This window comes from Ranitomeya imitator, chromosome 2 (assembly GCF_032444005.1).
Source record: "Ranitomeya imitator isolate aRanImi1 chromosome 2, aRanImi1.pri, whole genome shotgun sequence".
NCBI classification, from domain to species: Eukaryota; Metazoa; Chordata; class Amphibia; order Anura; family Dendrobatidae; genus Ranitomeya; species Ranitomeya imitator.
The window spans coordinates 522,880,303-522,904,380 of record NC_091283.1 but is presented as its reverse complement, the minus strand read 5'-3'; the positions used below and the strand labels follow the sequence as shown (position 1 = coordinate 522,904,380).

Sequence of the window (24,078 nt, the reverse complement as noted above, 5' to 3'; positions counted from 1 at the left end):
GTGTAGTCGGCCAGTGTCAGCCCCGCCTCCTGTCTAGCTGGCCAGTGTCAGCCCCACCTCCTGTATAGCCGACCAGTGTCAGCCCCGCCTCCTGTATAGCTGGCCAGTGTCAGCCCCACCTCCTGTATAGCCGGCCAGTGTCAGCCCCACCTCCTGTATAGCTGGCCAGTGTCAGCCCCACCTCCTGTATAGCCGACCAGTGTCAGCCCCACCTCCTGTATAGCCGACCAGTGTCAGCCCCACCTCCTATATAGCTGGCCAGTGTCAGCCCCACCTCCTGTATAACCGGACAGTTTCAGCCCCGCCTCCTGTCTAGCTGGCCAGTGTTAGCCCCGCCTTCTGCCTAACAGGCCACTGTTAGCCCCGCCTCCTGTATAACCGGCCAGTGTCAGCCCTGCCTCCTGTATAACCGGCCAGTGTCAGCCCTGCCTCCTGTCTAGCTGGCCAGTGTCAGCCCCACCTCCTGTATAGCTGACCAGTGTTAGCCCCGCATCCTGTATAACCGGACAGTTTCAGCCCCGCCTCCTGTCTAGCTGGCCACTGTTAGCCCCGCCTCCTGTATAACCGGACAGTGTCAGCCCCGCCTCCTGTCTAGCTGGCCAGTGTCAGCCCCACTTCCTGTATAGCTGGCCAGTGTTAGCCCCACCTCCTGTATAGCTGACCAGTATTAGCCCCGCGTCCTGTATAACCGGACAGTGTCAGCCCCGCCTCCTGTCTAGCTGGCCAGTGTCAGCCCCACTTCCTGTATAGCTGGCCAGTGTTAGCCCCACCTCCTGTATAGCTGACCAGTATTAGCCCCGCGTCCTGTATAACCGGACAGTGTCAGCCCCGCCTCCTGTCTAGCTGGCCAGTGTCAGCCCCACTTCCTGTATAGCTGGCCAGTGTTAGCCCCACCTCCTGTATAGCTGACCAGTATTAGCCCCGCATCCTGTATAACCGGACAGTTTCAGCCCCGCCTCCTGTATAGCCGGCCAGTGTCAGCCCCGCCTCCTGTATAGCTGGCCAGTGTTAGCCCCACCTCCTGTATAGCTGACCAGTATTAGCCCCGCATCCTGTATAACCGGCCAGTTTCAGCCCCGCCTCCTGTCTAGCTGGCCAGTGTCAGCCCCGCCTCCTGTATAGCCGGTCATTGTCATCCCCGCCTCCCGTATAGCCGGCTTGTGTTAGCCCCGCCCGCTGCATAGCCAGCCAGTGTTAGCGCCGCCCACTGCGCGCCCTCGTTATACAAATTCAAGCACAATCACTAGACTTCCTCTATGAGAAACTACAACTCCCATGATCCATTCCGACACCATTTCCGCATTCCAGCACGTCTGTTACATCACTTCTGGAAAAAGTGGCGTGACTTTGACAAGTTGAAGTTGTGATTGGCTGTCGCCGCTGTCGGTTTACAGAACTCACTAATCAGAACGGATGACAGTGGGGTGTACCCGGAAGTGGCACAGGAAAGGCGGAAGTTGAGGCCGGAGGAGAAGGAAGAAGAGTAGGGTCTCCCGGCGGGAGTGAGGAGGCGGATACTAGCAGACAGGTGAGTCCGGGGTGTTAGCCGAGGCCTGCTGCGAGCACAGGGAACACCGGGGTGTGGCGGACTGCAGGCCCGGCCAGCTGACGCCATAGGAGTGTGCCCTGGGCAGCGGGATAGGAGTGACCGGCGTTACCGGCAGGAGCTGTCCCATAGCCCTTATTATCCGGCGCCATAGCTGGTGTGCACTACAAGTCCCAGCCTACACTGCATTCTCTCAGGCCGTGTGTGGTCAGTGAAGCCGCAGAAGTGCATCCTTTCCTTCCGTGTGGTGAGTGCACGCTGTGCTGGCCCCACTAGTGCTGACTGTCCCAGGACTCACCCCATTTCCATGCTCTTTTGGGCTGGGCAGCTTTTCTTCTATTGACATCCTGCCAGCACCATAGGAGCAGGAGTTGTTCCCAGATTTCATTGCACCTTCACCTGTGTTGCCTGCCTCTCTGTGAGGCCTGTGTGCAGCAGGAGTCCCCGCCACCATCTCCTACTATCCATCGTGGCATCTGGGATGGATAACGCAGCCAGCTAGACTCATGGTGGCCGGGATGTTGGAGTGACTTTTTTCGGTGGTAAGATGACGTTATGGGGAATAAAATGACTTGTGATTTGCAGATTTTCTAACTTGTCTCACTATGAAATGCGATCCCGCTGCCTGGCGGTGCAGGGGCCGTGTACAGGACCGTATCATGCAGAAATTAGACTCTTCGCTTTAGTTGTAGGGTGAGAGGATGGTGCATGCCACATGGATTCTCCTCACCCACCCCATGAAGCATGATGCCGTGAGTTAGTTTTGCCAGTATTTTCCTTGTATTTCCTGCAGGACTTTCCTCTGCCGGCATTCCCATGACTCCATTTTGCCTATGATCAGAGATAGTGTCTGTGAGTGACGTGAGTGTATACACAGCAGCACAGGTTTAGTACCTTTTATACCTGATCATTCTGGAAGATGCAGGTTTTCCCTCAAAAGAGACTCTGTGGCCGGTTATATCGGGTTCTCTAATAACTGGGGCCATGTGATGGGCGCTTTGAGTTCTGCGTTTTTTTTGTTTTGTTTTTTTTAAACTACCATTAGAAGTCCTGCGGGAGCTTCCATAGATCGGCTGCGGGACACTGTCGGCCTGTTCGTATTCAGGATTCTGATGCTAACGTTTCCCCTCTACTACTTAGAAATGTTATTTTTTTAACACTGTTCACGCACTCCAGAAAAAACGTCTTTGCCATGCGAAAAATCATCTGCAAGATTAATTTCATGTTCATTATACATAGCTATTCTGCATAATAAGCCTGTGGGTTAGACCCATCAAATAGGGGTCCACAGGAGTAAGCAGACTGTTGGCCTCTGATTTCTGCTATTGGCAAATCATTGATGTGTGACCATAGCCCAATGGTCTTCAGAGCTTGGGGTGCACTCCAGCTAATTGAATCTCCCAATAACTTAACCAATAATACCTCGAAAGCAAGAATACAAGGTGCAGAGTCTCTTCTCTCCTGCATCCTCATAGTGCTGAGATTTGTAGTACATCTCACCAGGCCTGCACTAATTTACATTGGCCTCTTAATAAACACTCTTGGATAAACCTGAGCTTTGTCCTGTTTGTAGTTCTGGGCTCGGTATTGTAGGTGGTTTCTGGTTTCCAGAGTAAGATTGTTGATATTTTACCTGCTTCCTTGTTACTGTAATGCTATACCGGCCTGCTGTCAGGAGAACCTTTGAACATTGTTGCATGTGTTAGTTGTTGGCCAAGTCCTTCCTATCTGGTGACGTAAGACTTTACTAAGAAGGAGACTTTAATGGATGACTCAGAACCTGGTGGCAAGCCTAACCTCCAGATTTAGACTACTAACCCCATGCAGACTGATGACTGAACAGAATGACAGCTACACATTTCCTTTTGCTGATTACTTGTGAAATCGAGTGGGGTTTTTTTTTTTCTTCAGAAACCTGATTATCAGCTTTGTTGTGAGGTCTGAAGTACAGATCTCTCTGGTGGTAGGACGTGGTGCTGTACTCGGGGGTCTTAGTCCACTGTAGTGGGCTGTGACGCCAGCCGTGTCATGGTTCCTGGGATAAAGTGGATGAACGTGACTCCAGCTGTGCAGGGAAGGTCCTGGATGCTGTAGTTGGACGTGACGGCAGCTGTTCTGGGGGGTCCTGGACCAGTGTGTTGGAACGTGACAGCAGCCATGCTGGACTGCTGTGGTGGGAAGTGATGGCAGAAGTGCTGGGGGGTCCTGGACTCCTGTGGTGGGGTGTGACGCCAGCTGTTCTGAGGAGTCCTCAACTCTGTGGTGGGACCTAATGCCAGCACCCCTGTGGAGGGTCGTGACTCGGCTGTGTCCGAGGAGGGGGAGTTGGTGTCCTGGGCTGCGGTAGTGGTATGTGATGCCAGCTACACTTTAACGCCTACCAGGAATGTATATCTTTCTGCTCTTCTGGTGTTTTCTAAGAAATCAAGCCTGCAGATGGTTATGTCTTCTGGAAAGTGTGCTAGGTCCAGGGTGGATAAAAATCAATGTTTTTAAAAAAAAAAAAAAAAATTAAAAAAATCGGATTTTTTATTATTTAAATCAGATTTTTTTTATTTAAATCGGATTTTTTTTCAATAAACTTTTTGAGTTAAATATTTTACCATCCAAAGGTTCTTCCATCATGAGATAAAGCTGAGTTGTTTAACTCAGTAGAATAAAGGCTGTATATGTGTAACATTCACAATGCCATGCTCTTCCAGAGGTTTCTGTAGGATTAGTGGGCAGTTTCTCTCCTATATTATCACAGACGCTCGCTTTACTTACGCAGTTCTCAAAACTGAATTTGACTCCGCAGAGGTCCCAGCCTCTTCTTCACGGCAAAAATGTTACAACATGAACAGAGTTGAGAAAAAGACCTTAATCCTATTGTTCTACAAACCTATGAATACAGAATCAACCCCTTCAGTGCCAAGTCCAAGAAGTTAGACAATATGTTTTCTGATTGTTTGGAGTGGAATAGATCTGCACAACACAAGAAGAATGTGAATCTAAGTGTGAGGAGGAGGAAGGGCAAGCAGACAAGAAAATGAAAGTGAAACTTTGAGCACAATACTGCAGCATAGCCACAGACACACAAGTCTGGATCTGTTTGTGTGTACGATCTGAGGTTTATTACATTCTTTCCTTATAATGGCAGCAGGCCGTAAAAGAGACCCAGTTTGGGAATATTTTAATGAAGCTCCTTCGCTTATCGGTAAGGCAGGCATGCGTGTAAAATGCAAACGATGCAACAAAGAGATGCAAGGCCTGGTGGCGCGAATGAGGCAACATCATGAGAAGTTCGGTGATGATGTTGCCTCATTCGCGCCACCAGGCCTTGCATCTCTTTGTTGCATCGTTTGCATTTTACACGCATGCCTGCCTTACCGATAAGCGAAGGAGCTTCATTAAAATATTCCCAAACTGGGTCTCTTTTACGGCCTGCTGCCATTATAAGGAAAGAATGTAATAAACCTCAGATCGTACACACAAACAGATCCAGACTTGTCTGTCTGTGGCTATGCTGCAGTATTGTGCTCAAAGTTTCACTTTCATTTTCTTGTCTGCTTGCCCTTCCTCCTCCTCACACTTAGATTCACATTCTTCTTGTGTTGTGCAGATCTATTCCACTCCAAACAATCAGAAACATATTGTCTAACTTCTTGGACTTGGCACTGAAGGGGTTGATTCTGTATTCATAGGTTTGTAGAACAATAGGATTAAGGTCTTTTTCTCAACTCTGTTCATGTTGTAACATTTTTGCCGTGAAGAAGAGGCTGGGACCTCTGCGGAGTCAAATTCAGTTAGGTAGAAACTTTGATTTAAATCAAGCCTTACTGACTAGTGATTTAAATCGTGATTTAAATCAGTTAGATTTAAATCAAATCCACCCTGGCTAGGTCACTGCCTAGTCATTAGGTTCAAGACCTTAGTGTTGACATTTCCATTATAAAGAAGGTCTCAAAGGCCTTGGCAATCCTATCCTAACATTTCCAACATATAGCAGACATAATCGGGGGTTTCTGCTTTGGCTAATAAAGGGGGGGATGCCAGTGAAGAAACCACCTGTGATGTCAATATGATTCAATAGTGGAGAACTCGATACAGCACTCGGGGGATTTGTAAAGCTTTTGTAGTAATTTTTCTTCAGTATAATCCACCACCAGTGTACAGTGTTATCAGGAATTTAAGCATTGTTTTGGTCTCTTATCACTCGTCTAGAGACAATTGTTTCGCGGCTACAAGTTTCCCCAGAATAGCAGCCGCCTGAGAAGGGTGATTATAGGATGTGTCTTGAATATTGTACATCTCCGATGGAGGACTCCTGTGATGTGCCCCAGTAGATCATAGAGATGTGCTGTAGTCCTCTCTTGGCGCACGGGAGGCATGTGTTTTATTAAGGGTAGCAGTTGTTTCGATGACTTCCCCCTTCATATCTCTGTATCATCATTTGATATTCTGTTTTTGTAGACTTATCTAATGAGATTTTTTCGCCAAATGGAGGAGCTTCAGGGCGTAGTTCCCTATCAAAGCAAAGAAGTGTTTTCCACGTGTGCCAGATGGCACCACCTTTGTGCTGTGCAGCCAAGTACCATGCAGCAGATTTGCGTTCAGTGTGTATGACTGCACCCTTAGGCCAATTAGCAAATTAGGGGCGAATCCATAGATTTAATTGCAGAACCTTCTGTGACTGAAAACTCGTTCCTTCCAGTCGTCTGAACTAGGTATTTTCAGCATTCAAATGCATGGATTTCTACAGACCCCATTCAGATCACTTGGACAGATGAAAAATGTAACTCCAGTTTGACTCTAGCATATAAGGGTAAGCGGCCCCACTCGCTTCCACAATGGGTGGTGAGTGGGACAGCTTTGCTGCAGATTCCGTCCCACTTAGTAATACGGACACAATTCTGGGCTATGGTGGGTTTAATGACCTGAATGGACACTCTTCATGGATCCTGGTCAGGCTGGGACCTTCAGCCTTAATGTTTGTGCATAAATGTTCCTGAATTACTCTTATGTGAAACTGTCAGTATAAACGGTCATTAGACTAGGCCGTCCATTTGAGATTGGTGGGTGTCTGACTCCTGCACACCCACCAGTCAGCTCTATGAAGGGACTTACTTACCAGTTAGTTGCTGTCCCAGGCACAAACAGTACAAAATGTCCTGGTGAAGGTGATATCCCCTGCAGCTGTACCTCCTGGGGAAAGGCCACCAGTATCCTGGAAAACCCCTCTTAATTATAGGCTTAGGTAGTACAATGTCTATTATATATTTTTTTTATTTTAGCCAAAGTGACTTGAGTAATTTTGCTTCACTTCCTCACGGGTAGAGGAAGTAGTGACTGCTTACTGTCCACAGTCCCAGGAAGAAAACTGATCACGATCTGGACTCCAACAGTGAAACTATGTTCATCTATGACTTAAGGTACCGTCACACTAAGCGACGCTGCAGCGATACCGACAATGATCTGGATCGCTGCAGCGTCGCTGTTTGGTCGCTGGAGAGCTGTCACACAGACAGCTCTCCAGCGACCAACGATCCCGAGGTCCCCGGTAACCAGGGTAAACATCGGGTAACTAAGCGCAGGGCCGCGCTTAGTAACCCGATGTTTACCCTGGTTACCATCGTTAAAGTAAAAAAAACAAACGCTACATACTTACCTACCGCTGTCTGTCCCCGGCGCTGTGCTTCTCTGCTCTGGCTATGAGCGCCGGGCAGCCGGAAAGCAGAGCGGTGACGTCACCGCTCTGCTTTCCGGCCGCTGTGCTCACAGCCAGAGCAGAGAAGCACAGCGCCGGGGACAGACAGCGGTAGGTAAGTATGTAGTGTTTGTTTTTTTTACTTTAACGATGGTAACCAGGGTAAACATCGGGTTACTAAGCGCGGCCTTGCGCTTAGTAACCCAATGTTTACCCTGGTTACCAGCGAAGACATCGCTGAATCGGTGTCGCACACACCGATTCAGCGATGTCTGCGGGGAGTCCAGCGACGAAACAAAGTTCTGGACTTTCTTCCCCGACCAGCGACAGCACAGCAGGGGCCTGATCGCTGCTGCCTGTCACACTGGACGATATCGCTAGCCAGGACGCTGCAACGTCACGGATCGCTAGCGATATCGTCTAGTGTGACGGTACCTTTAGTGTTGGAGCTACTGTCCCAAGACGTGCTTTATGTACTTGTCTTCCACCTGACCCGGACCTTCTGTCTGTCTTTAGTGTCTTGAGCTCTGGACTTTGTCAGCATTGTTGTAGTTTGGGGTAAAGTGTTTCCTCAGTCGTGTGACACTGACCTATCTATGGGACATGATCATTTTGATGTAAGGTTCACTCTACATAAAGCCAGCCTTTAAAGTTACGGGGTGCACTAGCAATGAGGGGATTATTCGTGAAGCAGACCCCCCCTAAGCAACGAAAAGGGGGGGCAGATATGTGGTCCATCCAAGCATTTTTCCTATGTTAGTGCAGGTGTTATTGCACTTTTTATGTCGGGCAGCCCAAATGCACAGCTTGGAGATGAGCATTTGACAAGCGCCATTTTGAACAAAAGCGCTGCTGCTCGTGCATATTTGATATCGGTATTTCTTCATGCCCAGTGCTGGCACCAGCATCCGGTGAACCCAAACAAGTTCCAGGAGCCCCTGCACCTGCCCCTGTACCTGTAGTTTGTGCGGCAGATGTGCACTGCATGGGTGTTGCAGGCTCAGTAGTGGAGCAAGCTCCAATTGCAGCAGTAATTTATTTGATGCGGTTAATCATGATTGTGACATTTAAGAGGATGGAAATGGGGTGGAGGGGAAGTATCCATCAGACCTGCTCAGTATGATTCCAGGGTGCCAATGGCATTGCCATAGTAGTCGGGGAGCCTACTCCTAGGCCCGTGTTTGTACGCCTATGAAGCCCTGTATGTTGATTGTGTTGTACTGTACAATACAGTTACAAGTGATCAGGTTCAATTTCCAAAGGGAAACAAAATATATAATCTGGAACCCAGGACCCCAGCACTGCAAGGCTGCAGTGCTAACCACTGAGCCACCATGCTGCCCATATCATTGTGAACTAATAAAATATATATCCCTTGGGCTAAAAATGGGGGCAAGATTGTTTTTTTTTTACTTGCAATTTGCCACCCCACTCAAGAAAAATATTCATCAGAAAGTCGTATGGACCCCAAAACCTAAAACTTCAGCTGGTGCTGAAAGAGCGTTACAGCTTTTGAAAGGTAAAGGGGAAGAAGCAAATGCTAAGAGAGCCTGCAGGAACTCTTATCGCCCCAGGCACCACAACAAACCGTGAGCCGGCTCGCTTTATGCCTATAGGCTTTTTGCAGCGTCTGACGTATAGATGGATTAAAATGGCATTTTTAAAACTGAAATGCAGGCTGTATGTCACACAGTATCAGTTCTGTCCTTCTGCACAAGGGGTGGGCCGCTTACAGGCTGTAGATAGGATCCACATAATGTCTGGCTGAGAGACATTTCAAGTAGACACTCTGGGAAGATGATGAATATAATATTGCTGAATAAGAGTCTGACACTGATAATTGAGATCTGTAACCGATGTTGGCAGTGGGTGGTAAAAGTTGGCTTCCTTTCACTACACTTGGAATAGTAAGCTCTGTGATACCTGCACCTTCTCTGGATAGTGTCCTTTTACTGGTGCCAACACTTAGGGTTGTCCACCTGATGGTTTGGTATGGCATATAGAAGACACAGGGTGAGACGCGGTGTGGTCATGGTGGACCTATACTTTTCCATTACCAGGATTTTGTTTTATACTTGTTCATTTGCTAATTTTTTTTTTTTTATCAAATATGAGTAGTCAATTTAGTAAAGTAATGGTTAACAGGACATAGGGGAAAAATGATAGAAAGTCAAAACTGAGTAGTGTTACAAAAAAAGTAGTAATATAGCAACAAGTGGCTATAATGTGTTAGTAATGACATCCTGGATGTCTCTCCTGCTGTCCATATGGAATGTGAAGGATGCAGCTGATCAGTGGCTGCTGATAGGCTGCAGTGCTCACGTCATAAACGAGACAGGGGAACACAGCGCTTAGGCTATGTGCACACGTTCAGGATTTTTCGCTATAAAATTGTGAAAAACTGCATACATTAAGCATCCTATTAGAATGCAATCTGCAATTTTTGTCCACGTTGCGTTTTTTTCCGTGGCAGAATCGCATTCCGGAAAATAACGCAGACTCTCCTCCAGGCCCTAGGAACCATATAATTGTTATAAAAAAAATGTAAAAATTAAAATAAAAAATGGTGATATCCTCACCTTCCGGCGTCCCTTGCAGTGTACCCGCTCCTCGCGATGCTTCCGTTCCCAGTGATGCTTTGCGGCAATGACCTGTGATGACGTAGCGGTCTCGCGAGTCCGCTACATCATCTGAGGTCATTGCCGCATTGCGTTATTGGGACCAGAGGAGCGGGAAGACTGTCAGGGATGCTGGAAGGTGAGAATGTCACGATTTATTTACTGTATTTTCTGGTGTATAAGGCGACTGGGCGTATAAGACAACCCCCAACTTTTCCATATAAAATATGGAATTTGGGATATGCCCGCCGTGTAAGACGGGGATCATCTTATACACCCATTCATCTTATACGGCGTGTGGTTCCCAGGGTCTGGAGGAGAGGAAACTCTCCTTCAGGCCCTGGGATCCATATTCATGTAAAAAATAAAGAATAAAAAACATGGATATACTCACCCTTGGACGGCCCCTGGCTCACAGCGCTGCCAGCATCTCCCTCCAGTTCCTTAGGAATGCAGTGAGTGAAGGACCTTCAATGACGTCGCGGTCAGGTGACCGGTCACCTGACCGCTCATGTTACCGCGACGTAATCGAAGGTCCTTCACTCACTGCATTCCTAAGGAACGGAGGGAGACGCTAGCAGCGCTGTGAGCCAGGGGCCATCCGAGGGTGAGTATATCCATGTTTTTTATTTTTATTCTTTACTTGATAGTTCTTTATTCGTGTCTTTTCAGGGAGTCAGAAAAGGATTTAGGGAGTCTAAAAACACTTAAGGTAGATGGATTAGGGAAGGGATATCTTTGGCTTATTCAGCAGGTGGCCTAGAAATTCCGGAAGGTATAAGAGCTCATTCAACTCGAGCCATGGCGACATCCTGGGCGGAAAGGTCGGAGGTGTCGATTGAGGACATATGTAAGGCGGCCACATGGTCATCTCCTTCTACTTTCTTTAAGCATTATAGACTAGACCTGGGTGGCTCCTCCGATCTCAAGTTTGGTGGAAGGGTGCTGGAAGCAGTAGTCCCTCCCTAATATTCTCTTTCTCTGTAAATCTCTCGTCTGTGCTGTCATGGCGACTGAATAAATACTCAAGCTACTTACCGGTAGCGGTGTTTTTCAGGAGCCATGACAGCACCCTTATATTCCCTTCCTTTATGCTAATATGGCTTGACACCACTTGTTTATATAGAAATCTTTATTTTGTTTAGTCACATGGGTGAAATGTATAAATTATTTATGTGCTAACTAACCGGGGTGGTCCTCTCATGCTCTATAATCCAACTGAGGCGGGAGAGAGGTACCGCCCTTTTATGTCTGTAGGTTTCCTGTCCCTGAAGGGCGGATCCCCTCTCGTCTGTGCTGTCATGGCTCCTGAAAAACACCGCTACCGGTAAGTAGCTTGAGTATTTGTAGTGCTCGGAGATTTAGTTTTCTTCGCCGCAGCTGAATGATTTACATCTGTTAGCCAGCATAAGTAAATGTGGGGGTTGCTAGGGAATCCCCACATGTACTTATGCTGCCTAACAGATGTAAATCATTCAGCTGCGGCACTGAAAACTAAATCTCCAAACACTAAAAAATACTTGGAGGACCCAAGATACTCCGAGATCACCCGAGCATGCTCAGACAAACCGAGTAACGAGCACACTCGCTCATACTATTTGGCACCTTGATCAGTGTGATGCATGTTGGGATGGTAAATTTAGGAAATGTTTTTTGCATTTGTCTTTGTTTATGCGGTTGTGTGGCATTTCTAAATGATTTGGTAGGCAAATTTGGATCACTTTCTAGGTTGAAATTAATTTGCTTTTTTTTTTTTTTCTCCAATGCTGAACACAAATGTGGAAAAACAGTAAACTGTGCTACAAACTTTTTCTATTAAAATCAATAAAAAGCTTATTTCTAGACTATTTTAACCCCTCAAAGAAGCACTCCCATGAAGTGTGTGTGTGTAAGGGTACCGTCACACTAAGCGACGCTGCAGCGATACCGACAACTATGTCGATCGCTGCAGCGTCGCTGTTTGGTTCGCTGGAGAGGTCCCCGGTAACCAGGGTAAGCATCGGGTTACTAAGCGCAGGGCCGCGCTTAGTAACCCGATGGTTACCAGCGTAAACGTTAAAAAAACAAACGCTACATACTTACCTTCAGCTGTCTGTCCTCCGGCGCTGTGCTTTCCGGCTGGCCGGCGCTGACACAGGATGCAGGAGGAGTGCAGAGAAGGTAAGTATGTAGTGTTTGTTTTTTTAACGTTTACGCTGGTAACCAGGGTAAACATCGGGTTACTAAGCGCGGCCCTGCGCTTAGTAACCCGATGTTTACCCTGGTTACCAGTGAAGACATCGCTGGATCGGCGTGTGTGACACGCCGATCCAGCGATGTCAGCGGGAGATCCAGCGACGAAATAAAGTTCTGGACTTTATTCGGATTCCCATGACAGCACTACGAGAGAGGGGATCCGCCCTTCAGGAACAGGAAACCTACACATACAAAAGGGCGGCACCTCTCCCTATGCATTAGTTGGTTTCCTGTTCCTGTAGGGACAGGATCCTACAGATGAATCTCGTAATGGATCCCAGGCCGGCCGGACCGAATCAGGTAGCGGGGGGGTCTCCTACCTCGGCCGGTGCGGAAGCCCCTGGAAGACGTCACGGTGGTCCTGGCTGGACTGCACGTCAGTGACGTAGACAGCAGGGAGCAGAGTCCGGAGGATTCCTGATCTCCTTCAGCGCCGGCGCCGGTAAGTATAGCGCTCCTTCGGTTCATGTGGTGGTGCAGCGCGGTGGTGAGGTAGCTGTGCCAGGAGGGGAACGCTATCCGGAGCGCTGCTGCGTGCTCTTTGGCGTCCTGCATCGCTATCAGCGTTAGCTGGAGTGTTTCCGGGTGCAGTGACGTCGAGGGGGCAGAGTCAGCAGGCGCTTCCGGGTCACTGGGGAACTGCGCATGCGCAGTTCATCCAAGATGGCGGCGCCCATCGATCCTGAACGCCGGACTCCTCACGCACTGCGCTGACCCCCCAGCTGTAGCCTCATCAGCAGGAACCAATGAGAGTGGCGCCAGGCAGCCTGCTGACCGGATCTGAGGGGGATTTAAGCAGGAGCTGGATTTAGAGCTCTGCCTTTGGTCACATCCACATCATGGAGAGTGATGGTGAGCGGCAGCTTCAGCTGTCGGAGGAGGTGCGACAAAAGCCCACGGAGAAGGGGCATGCCAGGAGTGACCAGTCCAGCCGTAAAAGCTCGTCCAAGCAGGGATCTAGAGCATCGACTGGCAAAGAACCCCCTCGTGTTCCGGTACCTTTGTTGGCGTACACTGGTAAGAGATCTACGTGAATGCTCACTCAGTGACGCGGGCCCCTTATACTTTGTCATTCTAGGGGAAGAAAAGTGCAAAGTCGAAACATAAGGAGTGTGCCCTGTGTGAAGTCCCGTTACCAGATTCTTATACTAAAAAATTATGCGCCTCCTGTATACAACAGACGGTGAGGTCTACAGGAGTGGAGGGGTTGAGTGACATCAGGCTAGATAGATGGTATCACCCTTATTGTCCTCCCCTAGGTAGCGGAAGAATCTGCTTCTACGGCTAATCTACGTGAGATGATCCGTACAGAAGTAAGGGAATCCCTGCGGTCTATGCAGAGAGCCTCGGTGATCTCTGATTCGTCAGAGGAAGATAAAGAGGAAGGTTCTTATGGCTCAAATCTCTCTTCCTCGTCATCAGAAGAGGAATCTGGCCGATTCTGTCTGCCTCTGGACCGGGTGGATAAATTAGTTAAGTCGGTCAGAGGTACGATGGGCCTAGAAGAACCTAAGACTCAGCTTTCCCGTCAGGAGCTAATGTTCAGTGGCTTGGAACACAAGAAGCGTAGATCCTTCCCGGTGAATAATAAAATTCAAGACCTGATTCTCCGAGAATGGAAGAAACCGGAGAAGAAAGGCTCATTACCACCAGCTTTAAAACGCAGGTATCCCTTTGAGGATACGACTGTGGATACCTGGGACAAGGCCCCTAAATTAGATGCCGCGGTGGCAAAGGCATCAAAGAGAACCGCATTACCTTTCGAGGACATGGGATCCCTTAAAGACCCTCTTGACAGGAAGGCGGATACCTTCCTTAAAGGTACTTGGGAGATGGCAGCCGGATCCTTGAGACCGGCAGTGGCTGCGACTTGTACAGCCAGATCCCTAATGGTCTGGCTGGAACAGTTGGAATCCCAGCTTAAAGAAGGCGCTTCCAGAAGTTCTATTCTAAGTGCGCTTCCGATGATTCAAGATGCTGCGGCTTTCCTGTCGGACGCGTCGGTCGATTCGGTCAGAATGGCGGCCAGAGCAGCAGGACTCTCCAACGCGGCTCGTAGAGCCCTGTGGTTGAAGTGTTGGTCGGGTGACATTCAATCAAGGTCCAAATTATGCGCTATTCCATGCAAAGGGGAATATCTCTTTGGGCCAACCTTGGATGAGCTGCTTGAAAAGGCTGGAGATGACAAGAAAAAATTCCCTAGTTTGTCATCAGCCTCTTATCGGCGTCCATTCAACAGGAGGAGATTTGGTCGCGGAAGGAAGCGCGCATCCTCGCCCTCTAGAGAGAATTTTAGATGGGAGGATAGACGCAGGAGAGGTACGGGTTACATGTTCCGCCGTTCCTCAAAAGAACGTAAGAAACCGGACCAATGACTAGCAATCCCTGTGGGAGGGAGATTGTCAGCCTTCTCTTCCGCATGGACTAACATCTCAAATAGTGACTGGGTCCGAGGTATTATTTCAGAAGGCCTGAAATTGGAATTTATTCACTGGCCTCGGGATAAATTTGTTAACCCCCTTACGCTCCTCCACTATTGAACAGACGGCTTTAGAGGCAGAAGTTGTGAGTTTATGCCTTAAGAACGTGCTGATTGAGGTCCCAGAGTCAGATAGAGGGAGTGGATTCTACTCTCCTCTATTTCTGATTCAAAAACCAGACAGGTCATTTAGGACTATTATTAACCTTAAATCCCTTAATGAATACCTGGTTAAAGCCACATTTAAAATGGAGTCAATCAGCTCTGCAATAAAAATGTTGTTCAAACACTGCTTCATGGTAGTTGTGGACTTAAAAGATGCGTATTATCATGTTCCTATCCATGAAAACTTTCAGAGGTTTCTACGTGTGGCGTTGTCTATGGGGGGTATTGTTCGACACTTTCAATTTAGAGCCCTTCCCTTCGGCCTCTCAACGTCTCCCCGAGTATTCACTAAAGTTGTTGCGGAGGTCATGGCGCACTTACGTGAATCTGATATCCTCATAATCCCTTATCTGGATGATTTCCTGATAGTTGGAAACTCAGCAGACCAGGTAAAAACAGCTATGTCCAAACTAGAACATCTGGGCTGGATTATAAACTATGAAAAATCCCGATTACAACCCCTAAAAACCCAGAGATTTCTAGGGCTGCTGTTAGATTCCGAGTCCCAACAATGCTGTCTTCCACCTGATAAACTGCTCCATATCCAACAACAGGTATTAAAAGCAATTAATAATCCAACCATGACTCTTAGACAGGCTATGTCTTTGTTAGGTTCCCTAACTTCCTGTATTCCGGCCGTCCGTTGGGCACAGTTCCACTCCAGACCTTTACAGTTTGACGTACTGAATTATGATAGTCTTACAAGGTTCCTTGCAGGGTCAGTTGACGTTGAGTCCAGAGGTTCTGACATCTCTTAGATGGTGGCTGAAGGAAGACAATCTGTCAGCAGGAGTTCCCTGGGTGACTCAAGTGACTCGGGTAATTACGACGGACGCCAGCCCCACGGGGTGGGGGGCACACATGGGTGACGTAGTAGTCCAGGGTTTATGGGATCCCCAAACATCAGCCTCTTCCAATCAGAGGGAGTTAATGGCAATTGAATTCTCAATTAAAGAACTCCTCGTATATCTACAGGGTCACCATGTCAAAATCCTCTCCGACAACCAGGTGGCAGTGGCCTATGTGAATCACCAGGGTGGAACACGCTCCAAGTCCCTGATGGAAGTAGCGGATCGCCTGCTCCAGATAGCAGAAAACCATTTTCTATCTTTATCCGCAGTTCACATAAGAGGGAGAGAGAATATAAGAGCAGACTTTCTAAGTCGAAGCACCTTAAAACAAGGAGAATGGTCTCTGAACACAAAGATCTTCAACCGGATTGTCCGCATGTGGGGTCATCCAGAAGTGGACTTAATTGCCACCAAGCACAACAGAAAGACGATAAATTTCTGTTCCTTAAATCCCAGGGAATATCCACTGGCAGTGGATGCCTTCCTGATCAGATGGGATTTCCGATTGGCATATGCGTTCCCCCCCCCGCGCAATTTATTGCCGCTGGTGGTCAGAAAGATAAGGGAGGATCAAGCGAGAGTCATACTGATCGCTCCGTTCTGGCCCAGAAGAGCCTGGTTTTCCTGGCTCAGGACCATGTCCGTGAAAGACCCCTGGGTGCTGCCGGACATTCCGGACTTACTTCATCAAGGTCCGATCAACCATCCACAAGTGAAGGGTCTCCATTTGACGGCATGGTTTTTGAGAGGTCATTGTTAAAAAGCAGAGGGTTTTCTCCAAACCTAATTGATACCCTTATGAAGAGTAGGAAAAACATAACAACTAAGATCTACTCTAGAACTTGGAGGAAGTTTCTGGCCTCTTCAAATTTTAATATTGAAGAGGGTATACCAATCAACCAGATTCTAGAATTCCTGCAGAGGGGGCTAGAGCTAAATCTATCCACAAGTACACTAAAAGTACAAGTATCAGCCCTGGGGGCTCTATTTTCTTGTAACATTGCGGGTAATTATTGGGTATCAAGGTTTATCAAAGCATCTAGTAGATCCAGACCTATACACAGGAATAGGTCAATGCCTTGGGATCTCAATCTAGTCCTTTCAGCCTTGACTAAGGAACCATTTGAGCCCTTACATTCAGCCTCACTTAAATTACTATCCCTCAAAACAGCGTTTTTGGTGGCAATTACATCTGCTCGTAGGGTAGGAGACATACAGGCTCTTTCTAGGCTGTCCCCTTATACAGAATTTCTACAGGACAGAGTAGTCCTCAGACCAGATCCAGCTTATTTACCAAAAGTGGCCTCAGATTTTCACAGATCTCAGGAGATAGTGTTACCGTCATTTCTCCCTAATCCTTCTAATTCCAAAGAGGAGTTACTCCATACATTAGATGTTAGGAGATGTCTATTAGAATATATATCAGTCACTGATGCTTGGAAGAGAGAGGCTGCGTTGTTTCTATCCTTCCAAGGTCCCAGGAAAGGTCTTAGAGTTTCAAAGTACACGCTAGCGAAGTGGATTAGGGAGGCTATCTCTCTGGCTTATACTGCAGGTGGAGGTCCAGCTCCGCAGAATCTGAGGGCACATTCCACCCGCGCCATGGCTACATCCTGGGCTGAAAGATCTGGAGTGTTGATCGACCAGATATGTAAGGCAGCTACGTGGTCATCCCCTTCCACCTTTTTCAAGCACTATAGGTTGGACTTGGGGTTCTCTTCTGATCTCACCTTCGGGTTAAGGGTGCTGCAGGCTATAGTCCCTCCCTAAGGTAGTTTACATCTCTGTAATTCTCTCGTAGTGCTGTCATGGGAATCCGAATAAAGCATTAAGCTACTTACTGGTAGCGGCATTTTTCGGAGGCCCATGACAGCACCCTTAGTTTCCTCCCTATTCACGTGGGGGTTGCACTTCGTATAGTATATATAATGAGATAGATAGATCTCACGTGTGGTATATAGTTCAATATGATGGTTTATTTTTGTACATAAACTGTATATAATGTATATTTGTGTGCTACTAACCGCGGTAGTCCTCTCAGGCTCTGAAATACAACTGATGCATAGGGAGAGGTGCCGCCCTTTTGTATCTGTAGGTTTCGTGTTCCTGAAGGGCGGATCCCCTCTCTCGTAGTGCTGTCATGGGCCTCCGAAAAATGCCGCTACCAGTAAGTAGCTTAATGCTTTCCTCAGCGACCAACGATCTCCCAGCAGGGGCCTGATCGTTGGTCGCTGTCACACAACGATTTCCTTAACGATATCGTTGCTACGTCACAAAAAGCAACGATATCGTTATGTGTGAAGGTACCTTAACCCCTTCATGACCTTGGGATTTTTCGTTTTTCCGTGTTCATTTTCACTCCCCTCCTTCCCAGAGCCATAACTTTTTTTTATTTTTCCGTCAATTTGGCCATGTGAGGGCTTAGTTTTTGCGGGACGAGTTGTACTTTTGAACGACATCATTGGTTTTAGCATGTCGTGTACTAGAAAACGGGAAAAAAATTCCAAGTGCGGTGAAATTGCAAAAAAAGTGCAATCCCACACTTGTTTTTTGTTTGGCTTTTTTGCTACGTTCACTAAATGCTAAATCTGACCTGACATTATGATTCTCCAGGTCAGTACGAGTTCATAGACCCCTAACATGACTAGGTTATTTTTTTACCTAAGTGGTGAAAAAAAATTCCAAACTTTGCTTAAAAAAAAAAAAAAAAATTGCGCCATTTTCCGATACTCGTAGCGTCTCCATTTTTCGTGATCTGGGGTCGGTTGACGGCTTATTTTTTGCGTGCCGAGATGACATTTGTAATAACATTTTGGTGCAGATACGTTCTTTTGATCGCCCGTTATTGCATTTTAATGCAATGTCGCGGCGACCTAAAAAACTTAATTCTGGCGTTTCGAATTTTTTTCTCGCTACGCTGTTTAGCGATCAGGTTAATGCTTTTTTTTAATTGATCGGGCGATTCTGAGCGCGGCGATACCAAATGTGTAGATTTGATTTTTTTTTTAATTGATTTATTTTGATTGGGGCGAAAGGGGGGTGATTTAAACTTTTATATTTTTTTTTATTTTTTTCACTTTTTGTAACTTTTTTTTTTACTTTTGCCATGCTTCAATAGCCTCCATGGGAGGCTAGAAGCAGGCACAGCACGATCGCCTCTGCTACATAGCAGCGATCTGCTGATCGCTGCTATGTAGCAGAAATGCAGGTGTGCTGTGAGCGCCGACCACAGGGTGGCGCTCACAGCAACTGGTGATCAGTAACCATAGAGGTCTCAAGGACCTCCTATGGTTACAATGGAGACGCATCGCCGACCCCCGATCATGTGACGGGGGTCGGCGATGACGTCATTTCCGGCCGCCCGGCCGGAAGCGGTAGTTAAATGCCGCTGTCTGCGTTTGACAGCGGCATTTAACTAGTTAATAGGCGCGGGCAACTCGCGATTCTGCCCGCGCCTATTACGGGCACATGTCAGCTGTTCAAAACAGCTGACATGTCCCGGCTTTGATGCGGGCTCACCGCGGAGCCCTGCATCAAAGCAGGGGATCTGACCTTGGACGTACTATCCCGTCCGAGGTCAGAAAGGGGTTAAGGCTATATGCACATGTTCAGAATTTTTCGCTTTTTTTCGGCTGTTTTCCGCAGAAAAAATGCTAAAAAAGCATATATAAGCATCCCATAACTTTTAATGCATTCCACAATTTTTGTGCACATGCTGCATTTTTTTTCTGCGATAAAAAACTTAGCATGTTCATTAATTTTGCGGATTTTGCGCGTTTTTGCCACTATATTATTGCATTGGAAAGCTCCGGAAAAAAACGTGAAAAATCCACCAAAAAAAAGCGGAAAAAACCCACATGCGGATTTGCTGTGGAAAAAGTCTGGAGTTGCCCAGGAAAATTCTGCACACTTTCCTGAACGTGTGCACATAGCCTAATTTGGTATTCAGAGCGGTCTATGCATGGATAGACTGTCATCAGGTGGATGAGTCCATGGCACAAGGACAATGGTTGGATTGTGGTGTTGACAATAGCCCTTTGTTAGCTTGATAATCCACAACAAGTCGGCTGGGGGAAAGTGAAGGACTTTCTCCTGCGCCAGAAAAAGCTTTAGCTCACGTTCAGAATTTGGTGAATTGACATCAGACAAAATCGGAGTGGAACAATCCGAGGAACAGTATAATAGAAACACGTCATCACTTCTGTATTTATCACCCACTCCTGGATTTGGCTTACAAATATCGAGATAAAATACTAAATGTGTGAATGTGGCCCTAGTGTGTAAGCACATGGAGGTGTTTGGCTTTTTTAACACAACTGATTTTGGAGCGGATCCTGCTCCTAAAGCCACATAAAATTGCTGCAAATAATATTTGACTAACCTTTCCTTCAAATTCACTGATGGGGAAACTCGCCTAACTATCCATACAGCTTCTTTAACCCCTTCCCGACCTTTGACGCCACGTAGGCGTCATGAAAGTCGGTGCCAATCCGACCCATGACGCCTATGCGGCGTCATGGAAAGATCGCGTCCCTGCAGACCGGGTGAAAGGGTTAACTCCCATTTCACCCGATCTGCAGGGACAGGGGGAGTGGTAGTTTAGCCCAGGGGGGGTGGCTTCACCCCCTCGTGGCTACGATCGCTCTGATTGGCTGTTGAAAGTGAAACTGCCAATCAGAGCGATTTGTAATATTTCACCCATTATAACGGGTGAAATATTACAATCCAGCCATGGCCGATGCTGAAATATCATCGGCCATGGCTGGAAATACTAGTGTGCCCCCACCCCACCCCTCCGATCGCCCCCCCACCCCCCCGATCTGGCCGGTACACTGCTCCGGCTCCCCTCCGTCCAGTGCTCCGCTCCCCCCCGTGCTCTTGTCCGCTCCCCCCGTGCTCCAATCACCCCCCCGTGCTCCAATCACCCCCCCTGCACTCCGATCCACCCCCCCCGTGCTCCGTTCCAGCCCCCCCGTGCTCCATTCCAGCCCCCCCGTGCTCCGTTCCACGCCCCCCGCGCTCCGTTCCACCCCTCCCGCGCTCCGATTCCCCCCCCCCCCGTGCTCCGATCCCCCCCCCCCCCCCCGTGGTCCCCCCCCACCCTATCATACTTACCGATCCAGCCGTGGTCCCGTCCGTCTTCTCCCGGGCGCCGCCATCTTCCAAAATGGCGGGCGCATGCTCAGTGCGCCCGCCGAATCTGCCGGCCGGCAGATTCGTTCCAAAGTGCATTTTGATCACTGAGATAGATTATATCTCAGTGATCAAAATAAAAAAAATAATAAATGACCCCCCCCCCCTTTGTCACCCCCATAGGTAGGGACAATAAAAAAATAAAGAAATTTTTTTTTCCCACTAATGTTAGAATAGGGGTAGGGTTAGGGTTAGGGGTAGGGTTAGGGTTAGGGGTAGGGTTAGGGCTAGGGTTAGGGTTAGGAATGTGCACACGTATTCTGGTCCTCTGCGGATTTTTCCACTGCGGATTTGATAAATCCGCAGTGCTAAACCGCTGCGGATTTATGGCGGATTTACCGCTTTTTTTTCTGCGCATTTCACTGCGGTTTTACAATTGCGATTTTCTATTGGAGCAGTTGTAAAACCGCTGCGGAATCCGCACAAAGAAGTGACATGCTGCGGAATGTAAACCGCTGCGTTTCCGTGCAGTTTTTCCGCAGCATGTGTACAGCGATTTTTGTTTCCCATAGGTTTACATTGAACTGTACACTCATGGGAAACTGCTGCGGATCCGCAGCGTGTGCACATACCTTTAGAATTAGGCTATGTGCACACGGTGCGGATTTGGCTGCAGATTCGCAGCAGTGTTCCATCAGGTTTACAGTACCATGTAAACATATGAAAAACCAAATCCGCTGTGCCCATGGTGCGGAAAATACCGCGCGGGAACGCTGCGTTGTATTTTCCGCAGCATGTCAATTCTTTGTGCGGATTCCGCAGCGTTTTACACCTGTTCCTCAATAGGAATCCGCAGGTGAAATCCGCACAAAAAACACTGGAAATCCGCGGAAAATCCGCAGGTAAAACACAGTGCCTTTTACCCGCGGATTTTTCAAAAATGGTGCGGAAATATCTCACACGAATCCGCAACGTGGGCACATAGCCTTAGGGTTAGGGTTGGAATTAGGGTTGTGGTTAGGGTTAGGGGTGTGTTGGGGTTAGTGTTGTGGTTAGGGGTGTGTTGGGGTTAGGGTTGTGATTAGGATTATGGCTACAGTTGGGATTAGGGTTAGGGGTGTGTTGGGGTTAGTGTTGGAGTTAGAATTGAGGGGTTACCACTGTTTAGGCACATCAGGGGTCTCCAAACGCAACATGGCGCCACCATTGATTCCAGCCAATCTCGTATTCAAAAAGTCAAATGGTGCTCCCTCACTTCCGAGCCCTGACGTGTGCCCAAACAGTGGTTTACCCCCACATATGGGGTACCAGCATACTCAGGACAAACTGCGCAACAATTACTGGGGTCCAATTTCTCCTGTTACCCTTGTGAATCTAAAAAAATGCTTGCTAAAACATAATTTTTGAGGAAAGAAAAATGATTTTTTATTTTCACGGCTCTGCGTTGTAAACGTCTGTGAAGCACTTGGGGGTTCAAAGTGCTCACCACATATCTAGATAAGTTCCTTGGGGGGTCTAGTTTCTAAAATGGGGTCACTTGTGGGGGGTTTCTACTGTTTAGGCACACCAGGGGCTCTGCAAACGCAACGTGACACCCGCAGACCATTCCATCAAAGTCTGCATTTCAAAAGTCACTACTTCCCTTCTGAGCCCCGACGTGTGCCCAAACAGTGGTTTACCCCCACATATGGGGTATCAGCGTACTCAGGAGAAACTGGACAACAACTTTTGGGGTCCAATTTCTCCTGTAACCCTTGGGAAAATAAAAAATTCTGGGCTAAATAATTATTTTTGAGGAAAGAAAACGTATTTATTATTTTCACGGCTCTGCATTATAAACTTCTATGAAGCACTTGGGGGTTCAAAGTGCTCACCACACATCTAGATAAGTTCCTTTGGGGGTCTAGTTTCCAAAATGGGGTCACTTGTGGGGGGTTTCTACTGTTAAGCCACATCAGGGGCTCTGCAAACGCAACGTGACGCCCACAGAGCATTCCATCAAAGTCTGCATTTCAAAACGTCACTACTTCACTTCCGAGCCCCGGCATGTGCCCAAACAGTGATTTACCCCCACATATGGGGTATCAGCGTACTCAGGAGAAACTGGACAACAACTTTTGGGGTCAAATTTCTCCTGTTACCCTTGGGAAAATAAAAAATTGCAGGCTAAAAGATCATTTTTGAGAAAATAATTTTTTTTTTTATTTTCATGGCTCTGCGTTATAAACTTCTGTGAAGCACTTGGGGGTTCAAAGTCCTCACCACACATCTAGATTAGTTCCTTTGGGGGTCTAGTTTCTAAAATGGTGTCATTTCTGGGGGATCTCCAATGTTTAGGCACACAGGGGCTCTCCAAACGTGACATGGTGTCCGCTAATGATTGGAGCTAATTTTCCATTTAAAAAGCCAAATGGCGTGCCATCCCTTCCGAGCCCTGCCGTGCGCCCAAACAGTGGTTTACCCCCACATATGGGGTATCAGCGTACTCAGGACAAACTGGACAACAATATTTGGGGTCCAATTTCTCCTATTATCCTTGGCAAAATAGGAAATTCCAGGCTAAAAAATCATTTTTGAGGAAAGAAAAATTATTTTTTATTTTCATGGCTCTGCGTTATAAACTTCTGTGAAGCACCTGGGGGTTTCAAGTGCTCAATATGCATCTAGATAAGTTCCTTGGGGGGTCTAGTTTCCAAAATGGGGTCACTTGTGCGGGAGCTCCAATGTTTAGGCACACAGGGGCTCTCCAAACGCGACATGGTGTCCGCTAACAATTGGAGCTAATTTTCCATTCAAAAAGTCAAATGGCGCGCCTTCCCTTCCGAGCCTTACCATGTGCCCAAACAGTGGTTTACCTCCACATGTGAGGTATTGGTGTACTCAGGAGAAATTGCCCAACAAATTTTAGGATCCATTTTATCCTGTTGCCCATGTGAAAATGAAAAAATTGAGGCTAAAAGAATTTTTTTGTGAAAAAAAAGTACTTTTTCATTTTTACGGATCAATTTGTGAAGCACCTGGGGGTTCAAAGTGCTCACTATGCATCTAGATAAGTTCCTTGGGGCGTCTAGTTTCCAAAATGGGGTCACTTGTGGGGGAGCTCCAATTTTTAGGCACACTGGGGCTCTCCAAACGTGACATGGTGTCCGCTAAAGAGTGGAGCCAATTTTTGATTCAAAAAGTCAAATGGCGCTCCTTCCCTTCCAAGCCCTGCCGTGCGCCAAAACAGTGGTTTACCCCCACATATGAGGTATCAGCGTACTCAGGACAAATTGGACAACAACTTTCGTGGTTCAGTTTCTCCTTTTACCATTGGGAAAATAAAAAAATTGTTGCTAAAAGATAATTTTTGTGACTAAAAAGTT

At 47.5% G+C, this 24,078-nt stretch overlaps 1 protein-coding gene across 1 annotated transcript in view; it reads left to right on the top strand.

Moving 5' to 3' along the window:
* The first annotated feature begins 1,343 nt into the window (after nt 1–1,343).
* Nucleotides 1,344–24,078, top strand: part of RAB5C (RAB5C, member RAS oncogene family) — a 49,327-nt gene continuing 26,592 nt past the window's right edge. Inside the window, exon 1 of the mRNA XM_069751800.1 lies at nt 1,344–1,528. The gene's annotated coding sequence lies outside the window, so the exon portion shown is untranslated. The remainder of the gene's footprint in view (nt 1,529–24,078) is intronic.